The following is a 14,903-nucleotide window of genomic DNA, read 5'->3' on the forward strand; positions in this document are numbered from 1 at the left end:
GCAGAGATTGTTATCATCCCCATTTTATAGATGAGGAACCCGAGAAACAGAGAGGTTAAGTGACCTGCCTGAGGTCACACAGCCAGTGAGATTCAAACCCAGGCTGTCTATGTTGGGGCCCACGTCCTTCCCATTCTCCTGCCTCAATGTCTGGGTCATCCTGAGTGGGACTTCTGCTGTCTCTGTGCTGGGCGCTTTATGCATTTACTGTTGTTTCCTCAGCACATCCCTTTGAGGGAGATAGATGCTAATTTAGGGTGGCTCAAGGCCTCGCGAGGCTTTAAATGCTAAAAAGATTATGTCATGCTTTCCACGATTGCCATAAATCAAACAGAAACCATTCTGAACCATAAAATAAAAATGTTTGTTTTTCATTTAAAGACAAAGCAAGCCCATTGCTGAATTAAAATGACCTTCTTTCTAGATCTTGTCTTTCCCTTTTGGTGGCTTTGACTTGCTGGCACTGTGGACACTCCTCACCCTGCCAGGGGCTCTGTGTTGATGATCATTAGACCCATTTTCCAGATGATGGAACCAGGCTCCAGGAGGTGGCAGGACCTGAGTGAGGTCATAGTGGGTGGCGCTGGGCTTGCATTCTAACCAGCCCTTCCCCCCTGGCTTGGGGAATGGAGACCACCTCAGTACCTGCTGTGGAGGGGCTGCCTCTCTTGCCTGAGAAGTGAAGGGGGTCCCTGCTATGCTGGGTGGCCATGGTGAGTCCAGTTAGCCGTCTGTCTGATGGGAAGAGGAGACCAGCGGTGCCCATTTCATTCTGGGGATGTGGGGGTGGCTGGGGGCGGTGTTGTTATCACATGCAGTCCATGCAGACCCCGGACCGCCAGCCAGGCTTGACATCTTTTCTTTCACGCTGTTTGCCCTCTGTCTTGGGACATCTGAATTCTGAGCCCTTGGTATGCCTGGGCCTCTCTGGGGGAGTTGTCCTGCAGACTGCAGGGAGGGAACACCCTTTGGTTTCTGGGGAGTGCTCATGCAGCCAGATGGGGCCTGTGTTTTTGGCAGAGGCTGTGGTTTGGGCTGGCCTGGGGCATGCATTCCCCTGTGCTGACTTCAGGTTCTGGGGTTTGGGCTCTCTCCCTGCCCTCTTGCTGCAACCTGGGACACAGAGGAATTGAGGACAGACTCACATGAAGAGTTGTATATCTTCATGGTGCTCTGGGGGATGGAGCAATCTAGAGAGGCTGCCTGGAAGGGCTGGAGCAGGCATGTTGAGCAATAATGAACTTAGCTTGGAGGAATCAGTGTGAGTAAAACACTCCAAACGAGACCTAGCATAGAGCAAATACTGTGTTTATTACCAAAGCTAACATTTCCTGACCATTTGCTTGCCTTAGTGCTATGCGAGGGTTTACCATTGCCACCATCACTGACATTAACTTAATTTCTAATGATTTCTGGCCATTTATTCTATGCCATGCTGTGATCTGAGTGTGTCGTATACGTTCATTCATATGGCAGCCCTGTGAGGTAGGTGCTCTGTTTTATACGTGGGGAAGCTGGGGGCGCAGAGAGGTTAAGTGACTTGCCCAAGGTCATACCGCTGGCAGAGTTGGGATTTGAACCCAGGCAGAGTGACTCTGTGCACCTGCTGTTAATTGTGGGGATTGTGCAGGCGTCACCTGTAGCTACCCCTGAGCCTAGAGCCAGACTAGATCTCTTGGCAGGGCTGCACCACCCATGGGCCAGGCTCCATATGCCACGTAGGGCTCTCAGGCATGCGTCAGCTGTTCTGGCCTGGGCGGGACTGGTCAGGATTTGAGGGGTCTGTTTTCTGCCTCCCTGCAGCCAGGCTGGTGTCCCAGTGGCCTTCTGGGGTGGGGCGGGGTATGTATACACAGCAAACAAGATGCCGGGGCCCCGCCTTGTGGATCCCATGGGCTGAAAGGGAGATCGGCAGTGCACAAAACAAATGTGGTGTTCCAAAATGGGGATATGCTGGCTGTGGGATAATGCAGGGTGGGTGACAACGCTGGTTTTGTGGGGAGGCTCATTTTAGGTCAAGGAATCAAGAGTGGTCTCGATGGAGGTGGCATTGGAACTGGGACCTAGACAACGAGAAGGAAGCAGGCATATGAAAAGAAGAGGAATGAGTGTCCTAGGTGTGGGAATAGTTTGTGCAAAGGCCCTGAGGCCATAATGTTTCAAGAATGTCGAGGAGGCCTACATGGCTGGAATGGAGCTAGGGGCAGCAGGAATGCTTCTCTGGATCTGAGGCTGTTCTATAGACCTCGGAGGTTGGATTCTTTCACATGTAAGGCAGAAACCAAGTTTAAAGGCTTTTGCTTCTCCCGTTTGTTCTTTTGTTCATTGATTAATTTACATTTATTGGGCACATGGAATGTTCTGGACATTGGTAGGCCACTGGGATCAAAATGATGGAAAAAGCAGGCATTGTCCATGCCTTTGAGGAGTTCAGTGTCCAGAGGGAGAGTGTTAGTAAAACAGGTGATACGGATGGTGGTAAGGGTCATGCTGTGGAGTTCAGGCTATCACTGGGGTATAATAAGGTCTGAATTTGTCTGTGGTCAGGACAGGCCTTCTTGGACAAGTGTGTCAATTGAGGGAAGACCCAAAGGTGATTGGTTAGGACTCCTGAGTCGTGGTAGAGTCACACTTAGGCTGGTTTGGGCCACAAGGAGGAATTAATAGGTGCTCACAAGGGCAAGGTTCAGGGTACGACAAGTTCGGGCATGGCTGGATCCAGTGGCTCAAACTGTGCCTTGGGGAAGCTGACTCTGTCTCAGCTCTGCTTCCTTCTGTGTGGGCCTTGTTTATAGGTAGGTTTATGCTACCAGTATAGCCAGCCAGGGGAAGGAGTCATCTGAAGCCCCAAGAGTGCCATTCCTTTCTCTTGTTTGTTATCCTTGCTGAGTGAGACCTTCAGTACTTGTTCAGCTATTTTCAACAGCTATGGGAGGTGGCTGGGGTGGGGGGAGGGGTTGGCCCAAACCAGATGCGATCAAAGAAGGGAATGAGGCAAAAGGGAGGGGTGGGGATTGTGGCTAACTGGCATGCTGGATATTCTGATTTTCTTCTTCAGCTAGAAATCTGGATTTTATGAGCAATGTCTTAATTTTTAAAAAACACTGTGTGTGCCAGAAAGAGCTTCCCTGTTGGCTGCAGCTGGCTGTCATCATTTTGTGGCCTCTGTTTTTAATGATGACTTTCATCTCAAAGTATTTTGCCCTTCATGATCTGGGGGCAGGGTATCCCATGGAATGTAACAGAAAGTCCCAGGGCTTGGGAAGTCACATTTAACGCCTCTGGAGATCCCATTTCTAAAAGTTGGGGCCCAAGGCCCTAGTAGTCCCTGCTAGAGCCCTCCAGTGGAGTTTGAGAGTCTGAGGGCCGTAAATCCTCGGGGTTAGTGACATAAGCTTGGGTACTACATTCCCTGTGTTCTAACCCTTGCCACTTCTAGCTTCCAGACCTGGGCAAGTCGCTTCACCCCTGTTCCTGGGTTTCCCCATCTGTAGAATGGGTCGGCTGTGCTCCTTAGTATTGCCCTAAGGCATAAAGGAGCACATGGAAGCCTGTTTCCCCAGTGCCTGGTGTGTTGGGAGTGTGTGTGTTCCCCTGGGCTGGTATTATCTGTCCTTCCTGGTTTGGGTCCTGAGGTCCAGCTGGCAGAGGCCAGGAGCATTCCCTGACACCTCCTCCTTCCTCTGCTGCTGGGGCGTGGGCTCCCGGGGCCCCAGAACAGGCAGCCATCCGCCAGTTGCTCTGTGCCCTTTGCTGCGGGATGGCATTGCACTTGGACATGAGTGAGCAGTTAGCCCTGCCCACTGCAGCTCACAGCTGCTCTGGGTGGGGGTGGCCCCTTTGTAAAACAAAAACAGCACACAGGAAAAGAGCCCTATGGGACACGGCTTCTGTAGGTGGATGAAATGGTGGAGAAGGAAGGGTGCATCTTGGTCTGGCAAAGTCTCCTCCGTTCTGGGGCCAAGGCTGTGGCCCGTTTTGGCCTCCCTTTCAAGGAGGTCCATTTTGTGCAAGCCTTTTGGCGAGTGGCTCAGGGAAGGGGGGTCTCAGGGACCCCCTCTCTCAGGGAAGGTGGTCTGGGTTCCTCACTGTCTGCTTTTAGCTGGCTTCAGCCTCAAGAGGGCCGGCTGTGGAGTCCCTGGGGGGGATTCCTTGAGAGGCCCATGGGCCTGTCCCTGCACCTTCCGGCCTGGTTCCCTGGACTCAGTGCAGAAGGGAGAGGGGAGGCCCAGCACGTTGCTGAGCAAAGCATCTGATGCTGCGGAATCCAGTCTTGATCACGTAGTGGGTTGAGTTGTGTCTGCTTGGGTCCTGTAAATGTGACCTTGTTTGGACAGAGGGTCTTTGCAGATGCGATCAAGTCGAGCGTCTTGAGATGAGATCATCCTAGATTACGATGGGCCCAAAGTCTGACGACAGAAGTCCTTAAAAGAGAAGATACACAGAGAAGGCCCTTTGAAGATGGGAGCAGAGACAACGAGCAGAGGACCGCCCGGGGCCACCATAAGCTGGATGAGGTGAGGCAGGATCCTCCCCAGAGCCTGGATTTTGGGCTCCTGGCCTCCAGAGCTGTGAGAGAATAAATAGCTCTTGCTTTGAGCTATCCCCCCGCCCCCAGGTTTGTTGTAGTTTGTTTCAGCTGCCCTCGGACACCGATGCAGTTTTGTGAATTTTAAAGGCCTGTGTGTGGCCTCCTAGGCCTTGTACGTCTGCACCCTGGGACCCTCACCGGCCATCCCAGCCACGGTGGCCTCCTGGCTGCAGGGCCTTTGCTCTAGCTGTTTCCTCTGCCTGGCACCCTGTTTGCTGAGAAGTTTCCACATCTGTCTGTCTTCTCCAGCCAGGCTGCTGCTGAATGGCCACCACTTCAGAAACCATTTGTTACGTGAATTACATCACATCTTCATCTGCTGTTGACTCCTGACCTCTTCCCGTGTTGGCTTCACGAGGGCAGGGGTCTTTGTCTTCAACTCCTCTGTCTGCCCAGTCACCTTGGTGGACAGTAGGGCCTCTGTATGTGTTTGTTGGGTGGCAGACTGGGGTCAGAGGCTCTTAGCTTATTGAACAGAGGTAAAACTCACATCATGTAAAATTAACCATTTTAAAGCAAACAATTCATTGTTTTTTTTTTTTTAATTCCCAAGTGATGTTGAACACAACCAATACCTTCCTCTAGTTCTAAAATATTTTCATCACCTTCTAGAGGAGACCCAGAAGCCATTTTCAGCCATTCCTGCATTTCTCCTACCCGCGGCCCCTGGAGACCACCTGCTTTCTCGTGTCTGTGGACCTGCCTGTTCTGGAAATTTTATATCAGTGGCATCACACAATATGTGACCTTTTGTGTATGACCTCATGCATGGAGTGTCATGTTTTTGAGACTCCCTCACGTTGTGGCAGGTGTCACGGCTTCCTTCCTTTTTATGACTGCGTCCTCCTGTCCCATTGTGCGGGCTCTGAGTGCTGGGTTGCGGGATAGGAGAAGGAATGTGGGAACAGGCTCATGTCTCTAGCTCTTGTTCTTTCTTTCTTTCTTTCTTTCTTTCTTTCTTTCTTTCTTTCTTTCTTTCTTTCTTTCTTTCTTTCTCTTTTTCTTTCTTTCTTTCTTTCTTTCTTTCTTTCTTTCTTTCTTTCTCTTTTCTTTCTTTCTTTCTTTCTCTTTCTTTCTTTCTTTCTTTCTTTCTTTCTTTCTTTCTTTCTTTCTCTTTTCTTTCTTTCTCTTTTCTTTCTTTCTTTCTTTTTCTTTCTTTCTTTCTTTCTTTCTTTCTTTCTTTCTTTCTTTCTTTTTTTATATTTATTAGAGAGAGAGAGAGAGAGAGAGAGAGAGCGCGCGCACAAGCAGGGGGAGCAGCAGACAGAGGGAGAGGCAGGCTCCCTGCTGAGCAAGGAGCCTGATGTGGGGCTCCATCCCAGGACTCTGAGATCATGACCTGAGCTGAAGGCAGATGCCCAATCAGCCGAGCCCCCCAGGCACCCCTTTCTCTTGCTCTTTCTTTCTCTTCCCTCAGCTCCAATTCTGCTTCTGTGGGGAGGGAGGAAGTGTATGGGGGGGTCCCTTCCACTGGGGCCAGATCCTGTGGTTCCCTGAGCCCCGCAGCAGGTATGGTTTCTGTTGACCCTGAGAGAGGCAGCAGGCAGCATGCCCCCATTTCACAGCCAAGCAGAGCAATGCCTGCAGAGAGTCCTTCCTGCCTCCTCTCGGGGACCCCTTTGCCTCTCCAACTATGCCTCCATGGCTTCCACCAAAGCGTGTCTTGTTAAATTCTTCACTGATCTTTCCCGGTGTGCAAAGCTTTGTCTCGCAGACAGGTTCCTGGGGGACAGTCTCTGTCAGAGGCTTGGGAGAATGAGGTGTTCCTTTGCCAGGCAGTGGACCTCTTGCTAACTTACTCTGAACGTAAGCTCAGGTTCTTTTGTCTAGAGGGACCTGCATGTCACCGTTTCTGGTTGGTGATGATTTGCCATGTTCATGAAGTCACTCAACAAATTGTCCATGGCCCAGCATCTCGGGCACAAGACGAAGAAGTGACCGTGGAATGACACGGCCCAGCGTTGAACCTGCCACAAGCATAAATAGCTCTGGTGGGGGTGTGGATGCGTTCCTCCTGGTTCCCGGGCCAGCTTCTGTGAAGGTTTGGGTCCAAGCCTGTGTCCAAAACAAACAGAAAAGAACAAAAGGAACCTGTGAGTCCTGCTGCTGCTGCTGCTGCTTCAGGCTCTGCTTCCTGGCTGTGTTTTGGTGGGGCTGGTTTCACCCGTTCCTGGGTTTTGTGATCTGACGGTTACAATGAGAGCCAACAGGCAGGAGACAGCCGCCAGATCTGGGGAGTAAAAAAGTGGCTTTGTATTGCCTATCTCTCTCTGTGGCTCAGCTTCCCCATCTTCGAGGCTGTGGAGGAGTGAGGTCCCCATCGTGGCTTTCAGGGCAGGTCCTAGCAGCCCTCCCCTAACACTCTAAGGGAGTTGCCTTGGGAAAGGCAGGAGGGTGAGTTGACAAAAGTCAACACCATATGGCCCCTGTAGGGCCTCTTTACTGGTCTCCTGGCAGCCACGCTGACCCCCTCGCTAGGCCAGTGGCCATAGACCTTCGTCTCTTGTAAATCTGATCTGCCCCAGACCCTCTGTAGCTCCTTATGGACTGTACCACGTGGCAGGATGAGTGCGGGCCAGGCTTGCCCTTTTCAAACCCAAGCCCAGCCACTTTCCAGCTGTATGACCTTGGGCAGCCTGCTTAACCTCTTTGGGCCCATTCCCTTCTCTGTGTTTTGGGGTTCAGAAGTGCACTGGCCTTTTGTCAGGCTGTGGCAAGGACAGATGAGCTCACAGGTGAAGTGCCCTATGCAGTGCTGGGCACCTTGTATGCTCCCTCCAGGGTCATCGTCATGATTGCCCTTGGGAGCCTTTCCAGTCTGCGGAGTTAAGTGACCTGCCCAGTGTCTTGTTGACCTACTTCCCCCTCTGCTCCTGTTACCCCCTGACCTCATCTTCTCTCTCTGCCTCACTGTATCTACTCCAGCCTCCTCTCTGCTTCTGCAACACGCTGGACGTGGTCCCGCCTCCAGACCTTGGCTGTGCTTCCTGCCTACAGCGTCCTGCCCCACATCCCCGGGGAACCCCCTTCCCTCCCCTAGTCGTCCCTGGGGATGCCATCTTGGGCAAATGTCCTGGGGCCTCGAGTTCTGGTTGCTAGGGGGCGGGGGCGTGAATCTGGAGACCCCCCAGGGGATCCAGCCGCTTCCCTTGGTGGCCACCGCAGGGAGTACTGTGGGAAGCAGAGCCCAGCCTGCCCCTGCTACAGATGGGAAGTTGACACCCAGAGGAGCTCAGACTTGTTTCTGAGTCATACAGCCGGTTGCGGCCAAGGTTCAGACCCCTGGCTGACCACCAGAGCATCCATTTTGGCCCGTGTGCGTGTGTGTGTGCGTGTGCATGCGTGTGTGTGTGTGGGGGGGGGTTGGCTTTGTTCACCCTCTGGGCCTGTCACCGAGATGACCCTCGTTCAGAATACCAATGCGAGGGGGTCATGTTTGCTTTTCCTGCGATTACAAGTAGGGCAGAAATATTTTTGAGGCAGAGCCTGCTCCTCCGCCATGTCACTCTGGAGGCCTGGAGGCCAAGGAGGGACCCGGCCCGGCTCTGGTTCCCGGCCAGGCCCTCCGGGGAGGAGGCGGGCAGGTCCGGCTCCCGGGAGGACGGGTCCGGCCGGGAGGAAGCCCGTTGAAGTAGGAGAATTCGGGCCGGGAGCTCGCTTTCGCCCGCGAGGAGGGAATAGTGAAGAGGTTTTTCTACCAAGCTATAAAAAGGCCTCCCAGCGTTTCAGCTCCTGAGTGTCGGCTGGAAGCCCGCCAGGGTTACCATGGCGATGAGGAATTATTACTTACTGCCAAGGCTGGGAGAAAAAGCGAGTACTTTTGGCTTCCGAACAAGAGGAGTGGACTTATGTAATTCTCTGTGTTTATAGGCCCGGAGTGGCAGGAGGCGAGGAGGGACCGCGGAGGCCCGGCACCAAGCTCTGGCCCCGCTGCGGGGTCGGCGGCCGGGGCTCGTGCCTGGTGGGCCTGGGGCTGCGGGCCGGGTGGGGGGCAGCGGGCCGGGGGAGGGGGCGCGTGGGGCCGGGCCTGGCCGCGGGGCCTCCTCGGCCGGGCGCCGTAGTCTCGCGGGAAGGCGAGCGGCCGCTTTCCGCGTCGGTCCCGCAGGAAGGATGGCTTTGATGTTGGACACCGGGTGTCTTCTGGAAGCCAACAGAACAGTCTGTGTGTGTGGACTCCACTGACCCACTTGCTGGCACATTTTACTTCTTTTTCTTTTTCTTTCTTTCTTTCTTTTTTTTTTTTGTGGGAGAGTTACTTCAAGTTGTGTTGGGAGCTGACGTGAGTGGAAGGCTGGTCATGTGCTCTGGTAAGAGAAGTTTCTGGGCTTGGTGGTGGGCAGGGAGTCGCAGAGCGTCCAGGTCGTGGCCCAGGAGGGGTGGGCAAAGACCGGGAGGCACCGGGGCATCTGTCCGGGGGCCGCCGGGCTCACCCTGGCCACGGTGGCCTCAGGTGGCCGGCCCTGTGTCGGGCGGGTGGCGATGGCGGGGTGGCGCTGGGGGACGCAGGGCCGGCGGTCGCAGTGGACCGAGTGGCTGGGGTCCGGAGCAGGGCGCCCTGCGGGAAGGGCTTGTGGCCGCCGTCTGGCCGCCGGGGTGGATGTGCAGGGTGCGGACTGAGCTGCCCGGAACCGGGGTGCACACTTCCTTGCAGGAGAGCGGGCAGGGCCGAGGGATCGGGGTGCTCCTGGCGCTGTGGCTGCGGGGTGGGGGTGGGCTGGGGGGCCTCGGGATCTGGGTGATGGGCTCCCTGGCTGCAGGGGGCAGGAGAGGGGAGCCAGGTGCAGGCAGCGCTGCGGCTGCCCCGGCGCCCGCTCCCACCGCGGTGGCGCTTGGCCGGGTGCCCATGTCTGGTTTGAAATCAGCGCCACCAGCCCAGGCTTGCCCAGGGACCTGGCAGCGAGGAACCGGCATAAACACTGGAAAGTTGGAAGGGCTTCCTGAGCTCACAAGGAGCCTTCAGTTGCAGGCACAGGGGATGAGGGAGGGATTTGTCCTGAGGTCTGGGTGCGCCAGGACCGTTGGGAGGTAGCGGATCGTCTCGTGGGGGCCTGGAGCCCAGGCCAGGGAGGGCTGGCTTCCCAAGATGGCATCTCTCATTTGCCATGGACCTGAGTTTGAATCCTGTTTCCATCCCTTTTTTACACTGGGTGGTCTTGCCTCACCTGTGTGAGCCTGTTCCTTTGTCTGTAAAATGGGGCAATAGTTGGGGGGGGGATCACTCAGGCTTTGGGATGAGGTGAGAGAGAGCTGCAGCCTCCTGGTTCCCTCTGGGGCCAGATTACTGGGGTTCACATCCCAGTGAAACACTTCATGGCTGTGTCTGGCCTTGGACAGATTATTTCACGTCTCCGAGCCTCAGTTTTCTTCCATTTGTCTCCACCCCAGAAGTGGTTGTGTGGCTCAAGGTGGCCCCGCGCTGCCCCTTGTGTAAGGTGTGAGGTCACAGAACTCCACTTTCTTGTCCATACAGCGGGAGTGGCTTGCAGGTGCACGGTGGTGGTGGGGAGCCAAGACTTGCCTGAGCAGGGCCCCTGTGGGCTGGTGTGGGGAGGTTCCTTTAGTGTAGACCATAAGCTTGGATTTAAGTTAGCTATACCTTGGGCTTCACCGATATTTCCTTTCTTCTCTGTCGAGAACCCTGTAGATTTGGAAACCACTGTATAGATCACGGGAGGCGGAGAGGGTCCTTCCTCAAGCCCCAGGCTCTGTTTGCATTTGGGCCTGGGCTGGGCGCCCTGGAGCTGTCCCAGTGTGTGCTTGTTTTGCTCCATCCCCCACCAAGCAGGGGCCAGGCACCCCTACTGCCTGGCGTGGCATGGGGGTTGGGCAGGCAGGGCTAGCTCTCCCGCCGAGGGTGGCAGTCATCCTGTGTTTGTAAGTGACACCGGATGCTGGGCTGGTGGCTGGCTCAGGGCTTCTCCTCCTGGGCCAGCAGGAGCCCGCAGGGAGTTCCCCAGGTGTCCAGGCGTTCCACACCAGCTGCCTGCTGTCCGGTTGTCCTCCAGCCTCTCCTGGGGACCTTGGGAAAGCCTCTGTAGCAGGGGGCCCCATGAGTGTCACCTTGCTTGACCTATTTGGGTCAGCCGCAGAGCTGGGTTGTGGGTGTCCCAGCCTTGCCCTGAGGGTTTCAGTGACTTGACGCCCCTCCCATCTGCTCTGAGGTGCAGGTGCATAGTGCTCAACACACACTCATATACACACAAATGAGTGCATGTAAAACCAGTGAGGTCTGAATTAGGTCAATTGTGTCAATGTCAATCTTCTGGTCCTGACATGGGCTTCTCTAGGGACGTTCCCATTGGGGGAGGGTGGCTGAGGATACGCAGGGTCAAGCTTTCTTTTTTCTTATGACTGTCTATGAATCTATAGTGATCTAGGGAGACAAAGAGTAGAGGCTCAAGGCCAGGCTGTCCTGGGTTCGAATTCAGATCTGCCTGTTGGTAGCTGTGTGCATTAGAGCAAGTGGCTTGGCCCCTCCAGGCCTCAGTCCTCATTTGTAAACTGGAGATAACATTTGGTATGTTGTGGGGTGTGAGGGAAGGTGAAATGAGGTGACCACGCAAGGTGTTAAGAAAGGCACTGGTGTGTGCCCAGTGCTGCGCGGGGGGTGCTCTTTGAGTATCATCCCTGATGCGATTACTGTGTTTCTCCCCTCGCTGACTCATTCCACACCTGAGTTGGCTGAGACATGGGAGGGTGCTATATGATCTCTGCTTCTCAGACGAGGACACTGAGGCTTGGGTCAGGTGACCCACCCAAGAGCACAGAGTTTGTAAGGGCTGGGGCTAGACTTGACCTTAGCCAGAGCCTGTGAGCCCTGGTTCCTCTTCTCCTGTCCTTACCTGTAGGCTGGGCTTGGAGGCTGGGATGGGCGGTGTTGGCTAGGCTCATGAACTGTGAAAACCAGAGAGCCCTGACCTCTGGACCGCTCATTCTTCTCACTTCCTGGGCCCTTCCAGAGTCTGCCCCCTCTCAGCCACCTCTGAGGCCTGTGGGGTCACTCCTGTGATAGCCACACTTGCTTCCTCTTTCCTCCTTGCTCTCTGTCCTCTGGGCTGCATTTTTTCCTTTCTTGCTGTTTCCTGTGGCAAGGTACTGGTTTCTCTTGGACCCCTTCGCACCTCCACGGTGGATGTAACTAGCTCACCCTAGAGTGAGCTGGGTTATCCCCAGCTGGTGCTTAAGCATGAGAAATGCGTTTCTGTTCAGCCAAAGCTAATCTGAGGCTAGACACATCTCTGGAGACTCCTGAGAGAGGGCTTACAGATTTTTGTTTCCCTTACAACTGACTAGTAACTGGGCTTGGGCCTTCAAGTGTCCCCAGAGGTCCAGGCAGGGCTTGCTTTATTCCTAAGGATTTGGGAGGGTTCCAGACCATCCCAGGCTGGGGACAGGGTACTGGCAGGCCCTGCTGGGGCTGAGTCGGGAAGGGTGTCCACAATCATGTCCAATAATGGAGGCTGTGTCTGAGGCTCGGGGAGCACCACTCATAGCTCAGGGTCTCAGGTTCTGGGATTTTCTGGGCAGAGCCTGGAGGGCAGGGAGTGGGCTGAGTTGGGGACATTCCAGCCTCATGAGCATCTTGACTGTTTCTTGGAAACTCCGATCATGGTCCTGCCATTGAACCTTTGTACTTGTTGTATGTTCTTCCTGTAACACTCTTGCCTCAGGCCTCTGCTCAAATGTGGCCTTCTGAGCAGGGCCCTGACCTCCCCAAAGTTACTCCTGCCCCCTTGTACCATTGTCACTTGGGATTTATCATGTGTCTATCGCCATGTCCCCCTAACCCCTTCACCCAGGATTTTGTTCCTCTTGGTCACTGCAGTATCTCTAGTGCTGGGCATGTCATAGGTGCTCTGCAAATGATTGTGCCTGACTCAGCATCCCCCACGGACTGTGGATCTGGGCCTGTCCCCTTGCAGTGAATGAGGCCTTTTTGGGGATGGATGTGCTTCAGCTGTGCCTCCTGGCAAGTCACACCCATGAAGGCTCTGGCTAGGGAGACTCAGGTCCATATCATCCCAGAAGTTCTGCATTTGAGGGCTGAGAATGCATTTTGGGGACTCAGGGTATATTAGAGTCCTTTGAAAAGCAGTTCTTGTGTTTGTGCTCAAGAGTGCCCTGTAGCAACTACACCTCCAGAAGGTGTGCATCTCCTAGATAAAGTCAGAGAGGTGGAGGTTGTGAGCAAAGCAAGAGGGGGGCCTGGTGACATGGGGCATAAGCTTCGTGTATTGAGGGCTGATGAAGCAGGGCAACCATTGCGCACATGTTAATTTATGGAGTTCTTCTAACAACGCTCTGAGTCACAGAGAGGTGAGCATCTTGCCCAAAGACACACAGCTGCAGGCACCAAGTATTAGTAGGTAGACGGCATTTTGTAAGCAGCCAGGCGAAAAAGGGCCCCTTTCCCACTCTGAGCGAGCCCTACTTATCCAATCTGAGGCCCAGAGATGCCCAAACTCTTCTGGAAGGCCTGGAGTTGATTTCTCAGCCTGGCTCAGAAGCTAGAAGGCTGGAGGAGCTGCCCCCCGCCCCAGTTGTCCATTTGCATAACAATGAGCCTTTTGTCCCTGGGTCCAGCCTCCTTCCCAGGCTAATAACATAATTCCCGGCCTGTGATGTCATAATGGGCCCTTTCTGCTGGGGTTGGAGGCTGGGCAGGCAGCTGTGTAGGCTGGGCCCCAGTGGGTAATAAATAGAGAGGTGCTGATTATCGGGGGCCGGACGTGCTGTCCTTGCAGGACGTTGTTTCATCCTCCAGGAGTGGGATCTGCTTCTCTTTGACACAGGAGCAAACAGATTCAGAGTTTGTTCAGCTCCCTGGCTGAACCACTTTGCGCCTCTTCTTGGCCTGTGAAGTGAGGGTGAGTCATCCCTGGTTGGCCCTCTCTTGGAGGCGTGGGTGTGAGAGTCCCTGGCTTCCTGTAAACGTGAGGGAGGCCCCTGTGCCCAGCAGCTCCTGTGGTAGGACTGCTCAGAGCAAGTGGGCTCAGACTCTGGGCCTGTGGCTGGCTTCTCTCTGTGTCTCAGTTTCCTTGTTTACATAGCGGGGGCTCCTGCCCAGGGTTTGGTGGTGGGCCTCGGCAGGAAGCAAGCTCCCTGTCAGGGGGTGGCATCAGGAAAGGCTGCTGTGTCACGGAGTGAACGGCAGCCCCCCGAAAAGATAAGCACAGGCATTAATACCCGTCTCCTCTCCCATGTGACCTGCTTTGGGAAGAGGGTCTTTGCAGACGTTTCTTGAGATGAGGTCATTTGGATTCCCCGAGGGAGCCTTGTATTCAGTGACCAGTGTCCTGATGAGGGACGGAAGAGAAGGCACACAGAGGATGCTGTGTGAAGACGGGCAGAGACCAGGGTGACGTGGCCAGAAGCTGGAGAAGGCAAGAGGGATCCTGCCCCAGAGCCTTCGGAGGGATTGTGGCCTGCCCACACCTTGATGTTGGACATTGGGCCTCCAGACCTGGGAGAGAATAAATTTCTGTTGTTTTATAGCCACCCGGATTCTGGTCATTTGTTACATGCGTAGACCTGACCAGCTAACACAGCCAGGGATGCCAGTGCTTCGGAGGTGGGAGGGAGTACTCCCCGGGGAAGGGGCGTGGGGGGTACTCTTCCACATCCCAAGCTGAGGGCCCAGGACCTAGTGAGGTAGCTGGGATAGCTGAGAATACTGCTTTGTGCCCAGTGGTGTGGGCAGCCCTGTCAGAGGGGTCCAGAACCCAAATCCACAAATCCCCGATCCTGCCTACTGCCTGCCGCTAGCTCTCCCTCCTTGGGCATCCCTGCTAAGGAGGATATAACCTGGAGGCAAGAGGCTCCCCAGATTCCATGCTGAGCCTTCCCTAAGCCCTGAACACTCATTTCCCACATGCCTGGCCACTCATCTATCACCTGGGTTGCAGCCATCCTCTGCCCTGCACCTCCCTGCCCCCTAACCTGCCTCCTTTGCTAGGAGTCCTTCACAAGCGGGGACATTGAAGCCCAGAGGAGGCAGGCTACAGCCCTCGGTGGTGGTGATGGCCTTCAGAGTCTTAGCCATGGCTAGTGGGTGGGCTGGCATTGCAGCTTCCAGGAGGAAGGGGTCAGAGCCCTGACCACATTGAAAGCTGTAAGAGAGCAGGCAGTGCAGACATGGGTAAGTTCTTGGGACACGCTGGCCTAGTGTAGGTGACACCCCAAAATCTGACTTTAAGTAGACCCCTTCTCAGCCTCAGTTTCTATGTTCAGAGAGTGGCCTTCAAGCTTTGGCTTGGAGTCTACAATAATGCTCTGTGTTCGTGGATTCAACAAGCATTTATGGAGGGCCTGC

The 14,903-nt window shown here is 54.7% G+C and overlaps 1 protein-coding gene across 33 annotated transcripts in view; it reads left to right on the plus strand.

The window, feature by feature from the left end:
• The window catches only part of NCOR2 (nuclear receptor corepressor 2), a 211,475-nt gene that overhangs the window by 36,490 nt on the left and 160,082 nt on the right, over positions 1–14,903 (plus strand). For 14 of the 33 annotated variants that reach the window (XM_072802187.1, XM_072802194.1, XM_072802181.1 and 11 more), the window contains exon 1: positions 8,603–8,898. The exons of 1 other annotated variant lie outside the window; for it this stretch is intronic. The gene's annotated coding sequence lies outside the window, so the exon portion shown is untranslated. Of the gene's footprint in view, positions 1–4,337; positions 4,518–8,213; positions 8,553–8,600; positions 8,899–14,903 lie in introns of those variants that run through there. 18 more of the 33 variants (XM_072802171.1, XM_072802188.1, XM_072802193.1 and 15 more) reach the window with 5 other exon arrangements.

The sequence above is a fragment of the Canis lupus genome, chromosome 27, assembly GCF_048164855.1.
Source record: "Canis lupus baileyi chromosome 27, mCanLup2.hap1, whole genome shotgun sequence".
NCBI classification, from domain to species: Eukaryota; Metazoa; Chordata; class Mammalia; order Carnivora; family Canidae; genus Canis; species Canis lupus.